General features: G+C 36.1%; 1 long non-coding RNA gene across 1 annotated transcript in view; it reads right to left on the bottom strand.

Annotated features, from left to right (window-relative positions):
• Positions 1-902: 902 nt before the first annotated feature.
• LOC134736473 (uncharacterized) overlaps positions 903-16,531 on the bottom strand; it is a 46,465-nt gene continuing 30,836 nt past the window's right edge. Inside the window, exons 2-3 of the long non-coding RNA XR_010120499.1 lie at positions 4,613-4,697; positions 903-960 (exon numbers count right to left, since the gene is read on the bottom strand). This is a non-coding gene — a long non-coding RNA (uncharacterized lncRNA). The remainder of the gene's footprint in view (positions 961-4,612; positions 4,698-16,531) is intronic.

The raw sequence follows: 16,531 nt of genomic DNA, 5'->3' as shown, positions 1-16,531 counted from the left end.
TTACCATTTCAACTGGGCATTGCTTCCTGGAAGAAAATCTGGATGGGAATAAACAGCTTTAGTGCCCAGAGTAAGATAAATGGGGATTGGAGCCTCTTGGATTGCCCTCCCTGCACTTAGCATTGGCCTGGAGACTTGCAACAGTGTATATACCAATCCCTAAGAAACTAGCCCAGGTAAATGCTATGTACAGCAAGACCCATGCCATAAAAATATGCCCCTTCCCCATCTGATTCTTTTATAGTGTTCATAATACAAACAGTGATGAGAAGAGATTCACAGTTTTCTTCATAGTTAATCTATTTTCTACTTATTATGCTTCTGACTATAAGCACAATTATTTGAGGAAGCAAAGAAATGCTCCAAATTTTAAATTAAACTAAAAATGAGTTGTGCATTAACAATGGTTATAGCATTCTCTAATTAACTAGACTTCAAGGTGACAGCGTTTTCAAAAATCTCCTATTGTCAATATAAAATAGCTAAAACCCCAATTATCAATGACCATGTGAAAAACAACTGGTACTCAAATACCATTAATAGCCATAATGAAATCTCAAATAACAGTGCCACCGTGAGCCTCTTCATAATCTTTATTAAACAGAGCCTAAAAAGAAAACAAAGATTCGTCTGGGCACAGGTTTCTCAGACAATGGCTAACGAGCATGCAGATTACCTCAATAGGTCAAAAACTACAAGGAAATCAGGACTCTGAGGAAAAAATAAAAGAAAAATACAATCAGGTGAATTGATAGGTACTTTTAGTTATCCAGCATAAAGGAGAAAAGCAGGGAAACCTGAAAAATTTTAAATTGCAAACAATCTAAAATATTGTAACAAATTATTTCAAGTTTTCTCTATGACTAATCTACTTTTACAAGGTATGAAAAAATAATACCTACCTGTTTGAGCTTAAGCACTTTTTCATGGTCCTATTCAGTATATAAGTATGTGCAGGAGCTGTAAGAACAAAAGTGCAAGGAGAAAGGATGAAGAAAGCTGGAGGCTGACTGAGCCACTGAATACTGAAGCTTACAGGCACTTTCTTATCGAAATGCTCACAGATTCAAGGCCCCATGTACAAGGCAAGAAAAAGCACCAGAATTTTAATAATCACTTCTAAAAGAGTATTAATACGATGCATGATTTTAGAAAACAGGCTTTTTAAATTGCTACTTTATTGAGCAATTTCCATAAAAGATTTCATTATGTTAATTTAAAGATGCGAACAGCAAAAACTGAGAGTAAAATAATTTTAACTTCTCATTTTGTAACATATGGTGTTAAAAAGTGAAGCAGTCAAAGGAAAGACATTTGAATAATAGGAAAATCTTACAGGTGGTATTTAAGTCAGAAATTTTTCTTTTCTATCTATATTTAGGGATATTTATTAAACTCTTTCCAGGGCAGCAATGCTAAAAGAGATTTTGTCTTACACATCCTTGCAAACATCTAGTGCAAATGTTAAAAACTTGTGCTTCTGGATAATCATACCTCCAGGATTTTATCATTGTGTGGATCTGTGTGAATTATTTTGCAAATGCAAATAATGTATCATCTAGAGAAATAGGAATTCAGTAGTTGGAATTTGACGAGATCAAAAGAAAAAAGGTGTTTACTTTATAAACTAAATATTGAAAAGTTTCAGGTAAAGAGACATGCTTTTTACAAAATTAGTTTAGCAACCCTAATATCAGTAAGAAACAATACAATACCAACAAGATTGATTTGCAAAAGGTCATCATTTGTAAGATAAATGATATACGACATGGTGAAAAAGGAAAGTTATGTCAACTGAAACAAGAACGAATACAAATCAGGTCATTCCTGGCTAAGGGTGTCATCAAAACCTTTATAAAGAAAGAATGGTAAGAACAAGGCCAGCACCAGCTCATTCTCTTCTCACTTAAAAAACAAAACAAAACAAAAAAACAAACAAGAAAAACCCACCATGGTAACCCCTAAAAATCAATAGACCTAATGTGCTATTTTTAGCAGTTTAAGCATTTTGCTACTGATAGACCTTCACGGTTTCTTCTTGTTGTTTTGCCACTGTACTCAACAGGACATTTATCATCCTTATATATATACACTTAAGTCATTTTATTTTGGAATGTACACATCCAATTCCCAAAAGTGGTTCACATGGTATGTGAGCTATTCTTGCTCTTTTTTATCCTGAACGTATGTGTGTGGGATAGGAGGAATCAAAATAATTAAATTAGTAATGACTTGGTTGTTATTAGGAGAGTTCAGCATCTTCATGAAGTACATTTCCAGAAAAGCATTAAATTCAACAATTTGGTTTACTTAGTGGACCTCTCCTTATTAAAGTGGTGAGTGTAATTTCACAAAAGAAAAGAAAAGAAAAAGAAAGAAAGAAATTGACCAGGTCAAGGTGCAAGGGTAACAGTTATAAATATGGCACATACATTTTAGAATGTCGTAGAGAAATTTTCATAAGCTGCCTTCTTTCTTATTCTATTCTCATTTTTCTCCTCTTCCCCAGACTTACCCCATGTGCCAGTCATATTTTGTTTGTTTAAAGCCACTACAGTTTAATGAAATATCACACTTTTTCACAAGCCCACTTAGGCTGTGAACAAACTATTTCCTCTGCTGGAACATTCACCTTATACTACCCCTGCTCCATTCCCACCAGATAAACTCTTCCTTTAGCCTTGAAAACTAGGTTTCATGTCACTCTGGTAGGGTAAAGTCCCCCTCCTGGATAGGCATACTTGAATAAAGCTCCATCTTTTAGATAACACATTATCACAGTCTATTGTAATGCCTTGTCTGTCTCCCTCATTGCAATGTGACTTTTTGAAGGCAGAGCTGTCTTTTGTCTCTGATAACTTAGTACTTATTATAGTGCAGACTTTCAGATTTATTTTTTTTTTACTTAACTGGATGAAAGAGTAATATAGAAAGAGGGCCAAAAACATTAACTATTTAGGCACCTACATTTAACTGACATGTAGAGAAAAAAAAAGACCAGTGAGTTGCCCGAAAAATAAGTATTTAAAGAAGCAAATAGAGAAAGAGGCAATAGATCTGTGGGTACGAGAGTTTGAAAAGGAGAGTAGAAAACATTGTCAAATGCTATAGAACAAGGTTGAAAGAAACAGAAAGGAAAAGGAGAAATACTAAAGAAAGCCTGAAGTGAGGACACAATATATTTAATAGCTTTAGTTGGCTATGAAGGCTAAAGGAATAGGTGCTAGCAACTCCTATGTCTTGGGACTGGAGAATCAACTAAAAGAGTTTTTAGAAAGACAATTAAGGGGTAAGGATGGGGCAATTGAACTTCAGTAGATGGAGATAAACTGAAATAGAGGCTGAGAAACAATAAGAAGAGGTGCAAAATAGGGACACTACGACAATGACAAGCAAAGTCTGTATTCCCACCTAGCCCATATACTTCACATCACCGCACTCCCCCACCTCCCCACCCGGCTTTACCCTTAGGTAGTGGGTATTCCAACAAATTCAAGCTTCAATCTGCCTGGCAGTATGTCTAGTCGCGTTCCATGTAAATGGAGATTTCTATCCCAACAAAAGTTTTTTTCATCATTATTACTATTTAGAAAGCCCAGATTTCTATCCCAACAAAAGTTTTATTCATCATCATTACTATTTAGAAAGCCCAGATTCACTTGTTATAAAAAAGAAAAATTAATAATAACAATAAAGTGCAGTCTGCCACTGTAGCTTCATTTGTTATGCTATGCTTAGAAAAACAGAGATGTTTATGAAGAGCTACTTGTAAGATAAATTTATGTTAAACACTTCATTTATTTATTCATATGTCAAAAATTATACACATACCTGCAAAAAAATAGCTTATACAGGAAATGAGACCAACTAGTAGGCTTTCTTAAAAATGTGACAGAATTATAACCTCCCCGAAGGTGATAAGAAGTGGAAAAATCACAACATAAAGAGAAAATCATCACAGGAAGTGATCCCTGATAAGAAAATCGGTTCTGTAAAGTATAAAATTACTCTTTAATTTTTAAATTTCATATTTTATAGAGAAGGAATGTCTTATATGGAAATTCAGCTGCTTAAAATTTGGAGTACTTCCATCTATGATATAGAAAACCATATTGATATAGTTTCCTTTACTGCAAATGGTAATTACCAGAACTTTCCTGCTAAAGACCAGTACATTATCATTAAAACAGTCATAGCTTTGCTATAATTTATATTGTTTTGTTTAATTTATGAATGAATAATTACATAATATGTTTCTCACTTTTTTTTTAGTAAATTATAAATTTGGTTGCTGAATAAAAATATCGGCAAAAACCATTCTATTGCTCTCCAAAAGCTACAGCCTAATGCAGTTCTTGGCTTGCTTCCCGTATTTTCTTAGGTACCACAGCTCAAATTTTTGTCTAATTCTTAAGACTTACAATTAGGAAGAAGAATGAAATCAAATGATAAACAAAAATAGATGTTTTCTAGTGTGGTTTTTAACTTCCTCTGGCTCATGCTTTTTCTACTTTAGAAAATGATGTGCTTCTTAGAATGAGCATAAGTCAGAGAGCATCATTAAACTTCTAATAAACCTTACACACCACCACCTATGATTTAAATTACTTACCTAATGGTGAAAGCTGTCATATACCATCCCCAGTCTCTTGAACATTTGGAGTTTCCTTCATTTTCTGTAGAACAATTTGTTCCTCCTAAGTACAGAATAGCTTGGTGTGACTTGATCACTTAATATATATGGTAGAAAATGTTAAACATGAAATGTATTTTATATTTAGTACTATAAATACTATACTATTAATACAAATTAACTGGCATCTTTGGATTCAATGTCTTAATAGTATACCTGTGAAAAAGATCTTGTGATTAAAGACCAAATAATAATAATAATTTCTCTGGAATTATCAAGCCATGAAAACACATTGCAAAGCAATCCAGATTCAAATATCTATGTTTGGAAATTATTTTAAGTTTGTTTTATCCCCTCTCAATTTGCTAACTAGGAGAGAATTCAGAAAATACATTTTAAGATAAACATTCTATGATACATTAGGCATTTTTAAAGTTGACTAGCAATCTAATTATTCTCTAAAGCATATTTGCCAGTTTTATCACCATTCTTATAAGATTTTCATGACCAATGTCTTCTCTTTTTAGCTTGAGAGAGTTTTAGAATTGTGCTTCCTTAAAAGAGAATAACATCATTTTGCTCTCTTTTTAATCTCCAGGTTTAGATGTTGCTTGAAATGGTCAATTTTCTCACTGTCAACACATTATATATTAGAGATAGTTTCTTGGAATCAAAGAAAACAGAGAATCTCAGAGAGAATTATCATAAAGTTTCCCTATACATTTTGTCTGGCAGAGAACAGGCCACAATGCATACAGAGCAATAACTCTCTTCCCTTTGAGAAATAAGCTGCTATTGAAGAGTAGCAATGCCAAATTCTCATGGAGTTTTACTAAAATAATTTGTATTGTAGAACTACTGGAACTACTGGAAATAAAAATGTGCTGACCTCTCCCCATTCCTGGTCTGTTCACATAATATAATTTAGAGAAAGCAGAACCATTCAGTGAGGTAACAATTAGATGAAATAGAAGTTTAAGGAAGTTATACTTTCCTCACTGTGATTGAGACATAGAAATTTTGATGGTTAATATTGAGTGCAAACTTGATTGTATTGAAGGATGCAAAGTATTGTTTCTGGGTGTGTCTGTGAGGCTGTTGCCAAAGGAGATTAACATTTCAATCAGTTGACTGGGTGAGGTCGACCCACCCTCAATCTGGGAGGGCACCATCTAATCCTCCGCCAGCATGGCTAGAAAAAAGCAGGCAGGATGGCCGGGCGCAGTGGCTCACGCTTGTAATCCCAGCACTTTGGGAGGCCGAGGCGGGCGGATCACGAGGTCAGGAGATCGAGACGACGGTGAAACCCCATCTCTACTAAAAATACAAAAAATTAGCCGGGCATGGTGGCGGGCGCCTGTAGTCCCAGCTACTCGGAGAGGCTGAGGCAGGAGAATGGCGTGAACCCGGGAGGCGGAGCTTGCAGTGAGCCGAGATTGTGCCACTGCACTCCAGCCTGGGCGACAGAGCGAGACTCCGTCTCAAAAAAAAAAAAAAAAGCAGGCAGAAGAAGATGGAAGAGCAGACTTTCTGAGGCTTCTGGCCTTCAACTTTCTCCCATGCTGGATTTTTACTGTCCTCAAACATCAGACTCTCAGTTCTTCAGCTTTTGGACTCTTGGACTTACACCAGTGGTTTGCAAGGGGATCTTGGGCCTTCAGCCACGGACTGAAGGCTGCACTGTAGATTTCCTGACTTTCGTGGTTGGGGACTTGGACTGGTCCACCACTGGCTTCCTTGCTTCTTAACTTGCACACAGCCTATTGTGGGACTTTACCTTTGTGATCATGTGAGTCAACTCTCCTTAATAAACTCCCTTTCATATATACATCTATCCTATTAGTTCTGTCTCTCTAGAGAACCCTGACTAATGCAGAAATCAAGGACAAAAGGAGTTTGGGTGAAAGAAAAAAGTTTTGGTTGAAATAATTTTAATAAACTAGAATTAAGGTTAAAGAGATCTGTCATCATTAACTTCTGTGTGAAATAGTGAAGAAAAAGTGAGAAAGCAAGGTAAATAGGAAAGAGATGATTGAAAATGTGGAAAACTGATCATTTGTGCTTTTTTTCTTTCTCTAAATAATTTTTAAAATGGAGAAACTCACAAGGGCAAATAGAACTAGAGATAAATATTCTCCGGTGAGAGTTGTCATCAAAGGTTTGGACTTGTCAGAGGGCAGATAGATAGAAGTAAATGACTTACAGTACAGAGAAAGTTGAGACTTAAGTGCCTATTGAGGAGGATGCCCAGAGTAACCAGGCTTTCCAGGCTACAGAAATCTTTCTGAAAGGCTTAGAATTTGAGGCACAGAAGTCTTGGGAGCAGGAGGAGTGGGGGCCAGCCTCAGTTTAAAGTCTACATACAGGTTAGGTTGCCTAGATTCTATCTCTCACCCAACACAGACAACTAAATATTCCTTTCCAACCAGGCAAGAGATGAGTGATTTATTCCTCCAGCAGAATAGAGCAGCAAGTTCCAAGTCTCAGAGACAGTGTAAGAGAAATGCAAACCAAAGCTACAAACTGATTTAAGTGCACATTAGTTAGAACACCTAAAATTAAGAAGATTGACAATACCAGGCATTGGTAAGGAAACTGAAACTCTCATGCATTGCTGAAAATGTAAATGTACAACCACCTTGGGAAACAGTTTAACAGTTTCCTGTATGTTTAAACATACATCCGACTTTTGATCCAGCAATTCTACTCCTAAATATTTACCCAAGAGAAGTGAAAACATACATTCACTCAAATATTTGCGCAAGAATATTTATAACAGCTTTACTCATAATAGCCCAAACTGGAAACAACTCAGATGTCCAACAGCAATTGAATTGATGAACAAATTATGATTTAACAATATAATGCAATATTACTTAGTAATAGAAGGGAGTAGATTACTTATACAACAGCATGGATGGATCTTAAAATTACTTTGCTGAAAATATATGGCAAACACAAAACGGTATATATTACATGATTTCATGTATATGAAAACCCAGAAAAGGCAAGACATCTATAGAGACAGAAAGCAGATATTTGGGGTTGCCTCTGGCAGGATTTGAGATGGGGATTGACTACAGATTGGCATTAAAGAACTTTCTGTGGTAATTAAATATTGATTGATTAGTGGTTATATAAACATATATGTTTGTCACAAAAACTAAGCTGTACTTAAAATAAGTGCATTATATTATCCATAAATAATACTTTTAGAATGTTGATTTTAAAAAACAGATCAAAGTAAGTTGCAGTGTGTATTGTTTTATTTAACATTTAAATATTTGCTTTGTAACAGAGAAGATGTAAATGCATTTGAAGATTGAAGGAAAGATTCTACTGTATTAATAAAAACATGTTGATATGAGCAAAAGAAGGAAAAATTGATGAAGCATCATTCTGGAGTTGATGGGAAGGTTCAAAATTATAAGCAGAGGGGCTAGCCCTATAATGGTAACCACCATAGTAACCATTCACTTTGTTAAAGACTCTGTTAAAGATTTATATAAATTGTCTCAATTCATCATCACAATAATCTTATAATGCAGGCAGTATGATTCCCACTTTACAGATGACAAACTTAGGATTCATAAAGATTAATAGTATCCTCAAGGTAGCACTACTCAGTGGTAAAACTGGGGTTTCAGTTAATGTCTTAGAGCATTTATTTTAGAAAACTTATAATTGTAAACTCCCTGTCTCTTTGAAATATACATAAATCTTTTCTAAAGCTAAATAAACTTGTCAGCTATAGGACCCAGGAATGTCTTTCTCAAGGACCTAGGAAGCATGTTTTTGAAATGTAATCATCAAAGAAGACAGGAACCCTACCTCTCACCTTCTGTGGGAGGGTAGGAGCCTAAGTTTATTGAGTACCTTGCTCCAAGCTCCAAAGGTACCTATTGTCATAAAGATATGAGAAGTTTATTTTTCCTTTGGATACAACCAATTTGTGAACACATATGGTCCCCCCAGTTGTGAGGCGAACTTAAGATAAACTATGTGTGATAAATAGTGCTGTCCAGGCCTCTTGTGGACTAATATATTGTTTGTCTTGAGAAAATGTATGTATAATGGTCTGCATCTGCTTAGTTATATAAAAGACAGATATTTTTTCTGTCTTCAACCTCTTTGCCAATTACTCATGATGTTCATCACACTCTGGTTTAATGTTTATTCAATAATAAAATTGTTTCTCTTCTACCATTGTAGAGAGCTTTTCTGGACTAGGAAGAGATTTTGGTTTTAATTATATCCCCCTAACAAAGATTCACAGCTAATTCCATGTTTTTCACATCTGAAGGCTAGTTTTCAAAAATTTATTTATGGTTTTCTTGAATTTCTAGTTAGCTAAAGCAAGCATTACAAGTTAAACTTTCTCTCCCAGAGCAATGGAGAACAGATGGAATTTTTTTTTTTTTTAAGTGAAATGTTTGACATTTCTGCTCATTTTATAGAAACCAGGTGATACATAAGCCTGCAACTCACTACCTGGCATTCATCTGACATACCTTCTTCAATACCCACACTCATCATGCTATTGTATTTGTACCAAATGTTTAACCACCATTCACTTTTCCTTAATTTCTCTCTTAAATGTCAACACAATGAAGAATGAACCTGCACAATCCATTAAAGAACAAAGCTATGTAAAACATTGCTAATAAGTTACTTGATGTCTGCAATCAACTGCTTCCTTGCCTCTAACTCATTTCGTATGTAGATTGTATCCACTTTCTGTTGATGAATTAGCAGCTTTTACAAGTGAATGGGCAGACAAGAGAAGCTAAATTGGCTAATAGACACACACATAGTTAGAAAAGTCAATGTATTTTGTGCAGTGAAGAGATTTCTTTATAATTCAAGCTAACGAACTAAATTATACATATTAACGTAGTGTAATATTTGTTACTGGATTGTTATCCATTTAAATATGCAAGACCTATACTTTCTCAATGCTCTCTTTCTAAAAAACTCTGCCCTATTAGCTGAATTCAATTAAGCAGTGGCCATCAGCGACACCTTTAATAAACATGTTTGGTTTCTTTATTGCATACTGACATGTATTGACATTATAAAGATTATCGGGGGCCAGGTGCGGTGGCTCACACCTGTAATCCCAGCACCTTGGGAGGCCAAGGCAGGCAGATTACTTGAGGTCAGGAATTCAAAACCAGCTTGGCCAACGTGGCAAAACCCTGTGTCTACTAAAAATACAAAAATTAGCTGGGCATGGTGGTGGGTGCCTGTAATCCCAGCTAATCAGGAGGCTGAGGCAGGAGAATCACTTGAACCAGGAGGCGGAGGTTGCAGTGACCCAAGATTGTGCCACTGCACTCCAGCCTGGGTGACAGAGAAAGACCCCAGCTAAAAAAAAAAAAAAAAAAAAAAAGAAAGGAAAAGAAAAGAAAGCTTATCAGGGAACCACAGATATATGAATATGGCATTATCTGTAAGTCCAAATTCTAACTTTTATTCAGGCCCCAAGCAATGACTCTTGGCTTTGGATTTATATCAGTAATATCTAACAGTAGGAGATAAGAAATGCATATAAAATATTTGGTCCAGTAGTAATTATACCTGGACATTAGGAGTTGCCATTCTACCTGCACAGGAAGAGCTTGCCTTATTGAGTTGCGGTCACCAGTCTTTCTGGCAACATAAAATCAGTAACCTCATGGGTCAGTTAGAACCAACTCAACATTGTACTTCCAAAGGAAAAGAGGATGAGCCAAAATATGTGACAGCTCTATGTCAGCTTTTCACAATATTAAAACACATGATTCCTCTCCTTTCACACTCTGAAAGAAATGAGAGAGATATGGAGTTGTCAGATATTTGGGACTTAGCCATTCATTAAACAAGAAGTGTTGTATTAAATCAGTGATTTTGCCTGCCTGAAATGACCTAGAGTCTAAACAATCTCCCAGGAATGTAACAGCTATCACTTTTCTCTATCTATGTAACATGAAAGTCTAATAATTATCATTATAACTATTATCTGCACTCAGGACTTTCCTGTCTCGTGTGTTTGTGTGTGTGTGTGTGTGTGTGTGTGTGTGTTTTCATTCCCTATATTTAAAAGTTCACTTTCAAAATTTGCAAGAAAATTGTCCCACATCTCAGCAAAGATAAAGCATTGTATTTGTTTTTAAAAACACTATACAAAGCAGAAAACTGTCTTTGGTGAAGAAATAACTCATTGTTGTTTTTGCTCTTGATTCATTAATCATTTACTTGGGTTTCCAGGAGCAAACGAGTGGCTGCCCTCAACCAAGAATAAATAAAAGATGTTGGCAAAGCTACCTGTCATATAGTCATAATGTGGACAAAGACTGAATATTAAAAATACACTTTGTAAAATTAAGATATGATCTGCATATTTCCAATTGTGCTGTCTTCCAATATATCTTAAAAAAACTGTATTTTAAAATTCATAGCCAAACATAAGCATGTTAAAACTAAATCTTCCTTTTAGTACATAAAAAACTAATATAGTATTGGGAAAGATAAAACAATCAGGCTAACTTAACCAATACTTTTCTTCCTCTACTAATAGCAATAGAGGTAGGAGGCAGAGAAATTCAAGGCAGACAGGGGTGGGTCCCCAGCAAAACCCCACTTTCAAGCCAAAAAGCCTGAAACCCATGGCCCAAAGTGAGAACTTCCATCCCTGTGTGCCTGCCCTTTCCCGATTGGTTCTTTCTGAATAATCTTTTTACAAATGAAATATTGCCTTTTCCAAAACTTACCTATGGCCCACTCTGCCCCCCTCACCATCCCCAACCCCCCACATCCTGTGCCTATAAAGACCTCAGACTCAGCCAATAGAGGAGAGAAGCTACTGGACACTGGGGAGAGGTGACTTGACTTCAGAGATGGCAGCTAGATGTCGAAAAGAGGCAACTTGACTTTGGAAGAGAGAGGCAGAGAGGAGGCTTGACTTCAGGGGAGCGTGACCTGCCCTTCCTATCTCCTTTCCAGCTCCCCTCTCCACTGAGAGCCGCTTTCATCACTCAATAAAATTATCCTCATTCACCATCCTTCAATTTATCTGCATGACCTTATTCCTCTTGGGCACCAGACAAGAATTCAAGATGCGCCAAGTGCAAGTACTCAATAAAGCTGTCACAGTGGCCCTTTGCCCTTGCTGGCAGAGGGCAGCCTCCCCATGTGATGAGAAAAGGGCCCACTGAGCTGATAACACACTGCTGTCCATGGGCAGCGGAGCTAAGGGAACATTGTAACATGCCCTCTGGGGCCTTGGGGTCACCAGGCACCCTCACCTGGATGATGCTGCGGGGCCTGTACAGAGTTTGATCTTGCCAGCACTGAAGCAGCTGGCCAGTTCTTTCACTCATTCGCTCTGCTTCCCACATTGGTTCACCTGCACGCTGCCTCCCACGAGGGGTTGAGCAGGGCAGCTGAGTAAATGGGGCATCGCTGTCGTGAGTTCCACAAAGGGGTCAAGAAAATATCCTGCATTAATAGGAATCATTCCTTTTCTTATCCTCTTTTACTCGCAATGAGTAAAAATCAGGATTTCTAATGACTTTTTTATATGTTCAACAACTTCACAGCAAGAATGAAAGACCCATTGGGTCAGCAGCTTTTGGCTGTTTTCAAAGAGGAAAGGTGGGTTGTAGTGAAAGAAGTACTGCCATGGCCTTCTCAGTGGCCTCCCTGTGACACCTCCCTGACATGTCACCATTAGTGATTCATGTGAGGGCCACAAAAACCTTTATGCAAAAGAGGGACAGCATTAGGAGATACACCTAATGCTAAATGACGAGTTAATGGGTGCAGGAAATCAACGTGGCACATGGATACATATGTAACAAACCTGCACATTGTGCACATGTACCCTAAAACCTAAAGTATAATAAAAAAAAAAAAAAAAAACTATGCATGATCTTGCCAAGGAGACAAGAATCCCAGTGATTCTTTTCTTCTCATGTGAAAGTCTGTGTGCATTCAGTGTGGAGATGTGGGAATTATGTCCTACGCAGCTAATTTTCATCTAACAGTCACTGAAAATCTACTACATGCAAAGATGTTCACAGTCATTTCTGGACCACTAGAAAAGAAAGGTAAAGAAAACTATTATAATATGATATGAGATGAGATTTGATAGACATAACACAGGTGTATGGTAACCTTCTCCAAAATTACATGATTTCTAGTCACTAGTCTCTACTCTGGAACCTGCTTTGATCCAAACAAGTACTTAGAAGGTAGCAAATTTAACTCTCTTAGGTTCCATAACCAAACTGTCACCTTAAGAATGTGATTTCTTAAAAGGCTATGTCCATCTTTCTGCCAAAATTCATTGCCTGCATGCAAATGTAGTTACACCCTGTTTACCATAAAAATATCATCAGAAATATAATACTAAAAATGCCATCCTGATGTTGCATATTTACTTCCATTAACACTTTCCATTTCAATTTTTTTCAACCTCAACCCAAGCTAATTCAAGCTGTGATCATCTAGGTTCTTACATCAGCAACATCTGTCACCAAAAATAAATATTCTGCAATCAAAACTTAACTGGCCTAGCAATTTGTTGGTGATGCATGAGGCAGAACCAAATTCAGCTTCATTCTTCCTCAGCTAAATTGACTTTCCAGCACTAAGAGTAGGAGAGATTTATGTATTAGTAAATTAACTAGAGCTACCCCAGGGAAAACAAAAGACACAAATACATGCAATCCCACAGTATTCTTTGATATTCAGTTTTGCTCCTATACAATGTAATATATTTTAACAAGTTGGGAAACATAGATAAAATAAGAGACAATGCTCTTACTTAAAATGAACTTTGAATTTCAGATGTAAACTGTTTAACAGCTTAACATGTGATTTGTCATCTTATTAAATCAAGAAAGAACTGAATACTCTTACTAAACGGTGGTAAACATTAGTAATTATAAACTCTCTAGCATATTTTCTTTCTTTAAATAAATAATGTTTTCTGCTCCTGTTGCATCTTTTCAGTTTACAAAGCAATGTTATACATGTTACTTTATTCAGTCTTTAAAACAACACTTTCAGACTGTGGCTCTGGAATTATCATTCTTATTAAACAGATGGAAAACTGTAGCCTGGAAGTTAAATCAAGATAACAAACCTAAGAACATGCAACAAGAGCCTGGAGAAAAATTAACACTCTCTCTTCTTACTCATACCACATACAGTTGATTTTTGTTAATCATAGTAACTGTGTATGTTATGATTATATAAAATCACCACAAACACTGAATTAATGAATACTGAACCATTGTTTCTATGGGAAATGCAGAGTTAGGTTCCTGTGAGCCTGTGCTCACATTTTTATCAACTGACCAATATAGAATTTTGCTTTATGTATACTTCTGTTTAAAATCACATTCAGTATATATTGTTGATTCAGTAACATTGAACTTAAGGCCAACAGCACTATAATTAATGCCTGAATGAAATTTTCCTAGCACACCTACATTCTCCATAAGGCATGTCCCAGTCTTTTGCACTTAGAAACACTAGAGAGCACTTCAGAACTATGCTTGGGGACTATTAAACAACAAAATGATGAAAAAATGCAAAAAAAGAGAAAAAAACACACACACGTTAAATAAACTACCAAAACACCCACTTGTTTACCATAGGGGAACAGAAACAGGAAGGCAAAGTGTCTCTTTGTTCACGTTCAGCTGGAAACAAGTGCTTTGGGTGACTCAAATTTTTGGCCACTCTTTACATATACGTGCATGTCTGCAAATAACCAAGCGTTGATTTTAGGGTTCCAAATAAATTTCAGTGAGTAGGTAAATTCACAATATACAGTTGATCCTCATTATCTGTGGAAGATAGATAACATATCTATCTTATAGAGAGGTTTATATATTCATCTTAAATGACAAATTTAGAGAAAGAAAAGGTAAAAATACATTTACCTGTCTATACTCTTAATGTTAACAGCAATGTTACAGTGATAATTGAAAATACGTTGGAATATAGATGAAGGGTATGACTGCCCATGAAGATGTTGTACATCTTTAACCCTTCTCTTGACATTTGACTGTTTTATGCTGAGGGAAAACCTGGAGATGAAGGGAATAATAAATGATGTAGGGAGAGGGAAGAGTTTGAATTTGGATTTACCCAAGCTGAACATTGACTAAACTGATTCTGAACAGATTCTAAAGGAAATAATTATATATTAGTCTGTGTTCTCCAGAGAAAGAACCAATAGTTCTTTAAACTATGTATCTGTATATTTATAACAGAATATATATTTCATAAATATATCTAGATAGATATACAGTAATGTATCACTTAATGAAGATACATTCTGAGAAATGCATCATTAGGCAATTTTGTCATTGTGGAAACATCATAGAGTGCACACACACAAACCTAGACAGTGCAGCCTACTGCACCCTTTGACCATGTGGTATAGCCTCTTGTCCCTAGGCCACAAACCCGAGCAGCATGTTACTGTACTGGATACTGTAGTCAATTCTAACATAATGGTAAATATTTGTATATCTAAACAAAGGAAAAGTACAATAAAATATGGTACAAAGGATTTTTTGTAAGTACACCTGTATACGGCACCTACCATGGATGTAGCTTGCAGGACTGAAAGTCAGTGAGTGAGTGGTGAGTGAATGTAAAGGCCTAGGACATTACTTTATACTACTGTAGACTTTATAAACACTTTACACTTAGGCTATACTAAACTTATTTTTTAAATAAAGTAATTGCACTATGATGACAGGTATGATGTCACTAGGAGATAGGAATTTTTCAGCTCCATTATAATCTTACAAGACCACCATTGTATATGCAGTCCCTCATTGAGATGTCATTATGAAGCACAAGACTTCATATCTATTAGATATATATTTATTGTTTCTAGATAAATGGATAGAGATTTGTTATACAAAATTGGCTTACACAATTACAAAGGCTGAGAAGTCCTAGATTCTGTACTCAGCAAGCTGGAGACCCAGGAAAGCTGCTAGCATAGTTCCAACCTGAGTTTGAAGGCCTGAGAACCATGAGATCTGGTGAAGTAAGTTCCAGTCCAAGTCTGAAAGCAGTAAAAGATCAAAGCCTTAGCTCAAAGGCAGTCAGAGGAGAGGAAATTTCTTTTACCTGGCAGTGTCAGCCTTTTTGCTCTATTCAGGCCTTCCGTTGACTGGATGAAGCCCACCTCAGTTTCACGGGGAGGGCAGTTTGCTTTCCTTGTCCTGCTAATTCAGATGTTGGTCTCATCCTAAAACACTCTCATAGGCACACTCAGCATGATGTTTAACCCAATATCTGGGAATCCCATGGCCCAGTTAAGTTGACATACAAAATTAACCATCACTAGATTACATTCTCTTATTCAGAAACATGTGAAATACATTTAAAAACAAATCTGCAAAGAATAGTAAACAAGAACGAATGGAGCAGAAAGGAAGAATGTAACTGACATATAGCTTTTGATGTTATTAGGTCAAGACCTTCACAAGCTGGACCTTCAGTTTGAACTGGTGTGCACAATTCATGTATCAGGAATAACAATTCACAACATAACACGTAATTACATTCCATTTTCACTGGTCTTTTTTAAAACTATGTTATTCTTTCTCTATATTGTCATGATTTTACCTTTTAAAATAGAAAAATCTTTTGGTCATACTCATTCACAGCTTTCTTAGATTTTTATTCCATTTACGAACAAAAGAAATAAATAACTTTGCAAACCTATTATGTTCAAGTCCTCAAAACCAAATCACATATAAAAGTTAAGGATATTACTAGCAGATTATCCTAAAGGATAGAATAACATCTTGGCTTTATCTCTTTTCATTCATCCAATCAAAAACCTAAAAAAAATTAATTACACATATACATTTTTGATAA

Source organism: Symphalangus syndactylus, chromosome 4 (assembly GCF_028878055.3).
Source record: "Symphalangus syndactylus isolate Jambi chromosome 4, NHGRI_mSymSyn1-v2.1_pri, whole genome shotgun sequence".
NCBI classification, from domain to species: Eukaryota; Metazoa; Chordata; class Mammalia; order Primates; family Hylobatidae; genus Symphalangus; species Symphalangus syndactylus.
Note: the sequence above shows the minus strand (reverse complement) of the source record. Positions and strands in the feature narration are given on the sequence as shown.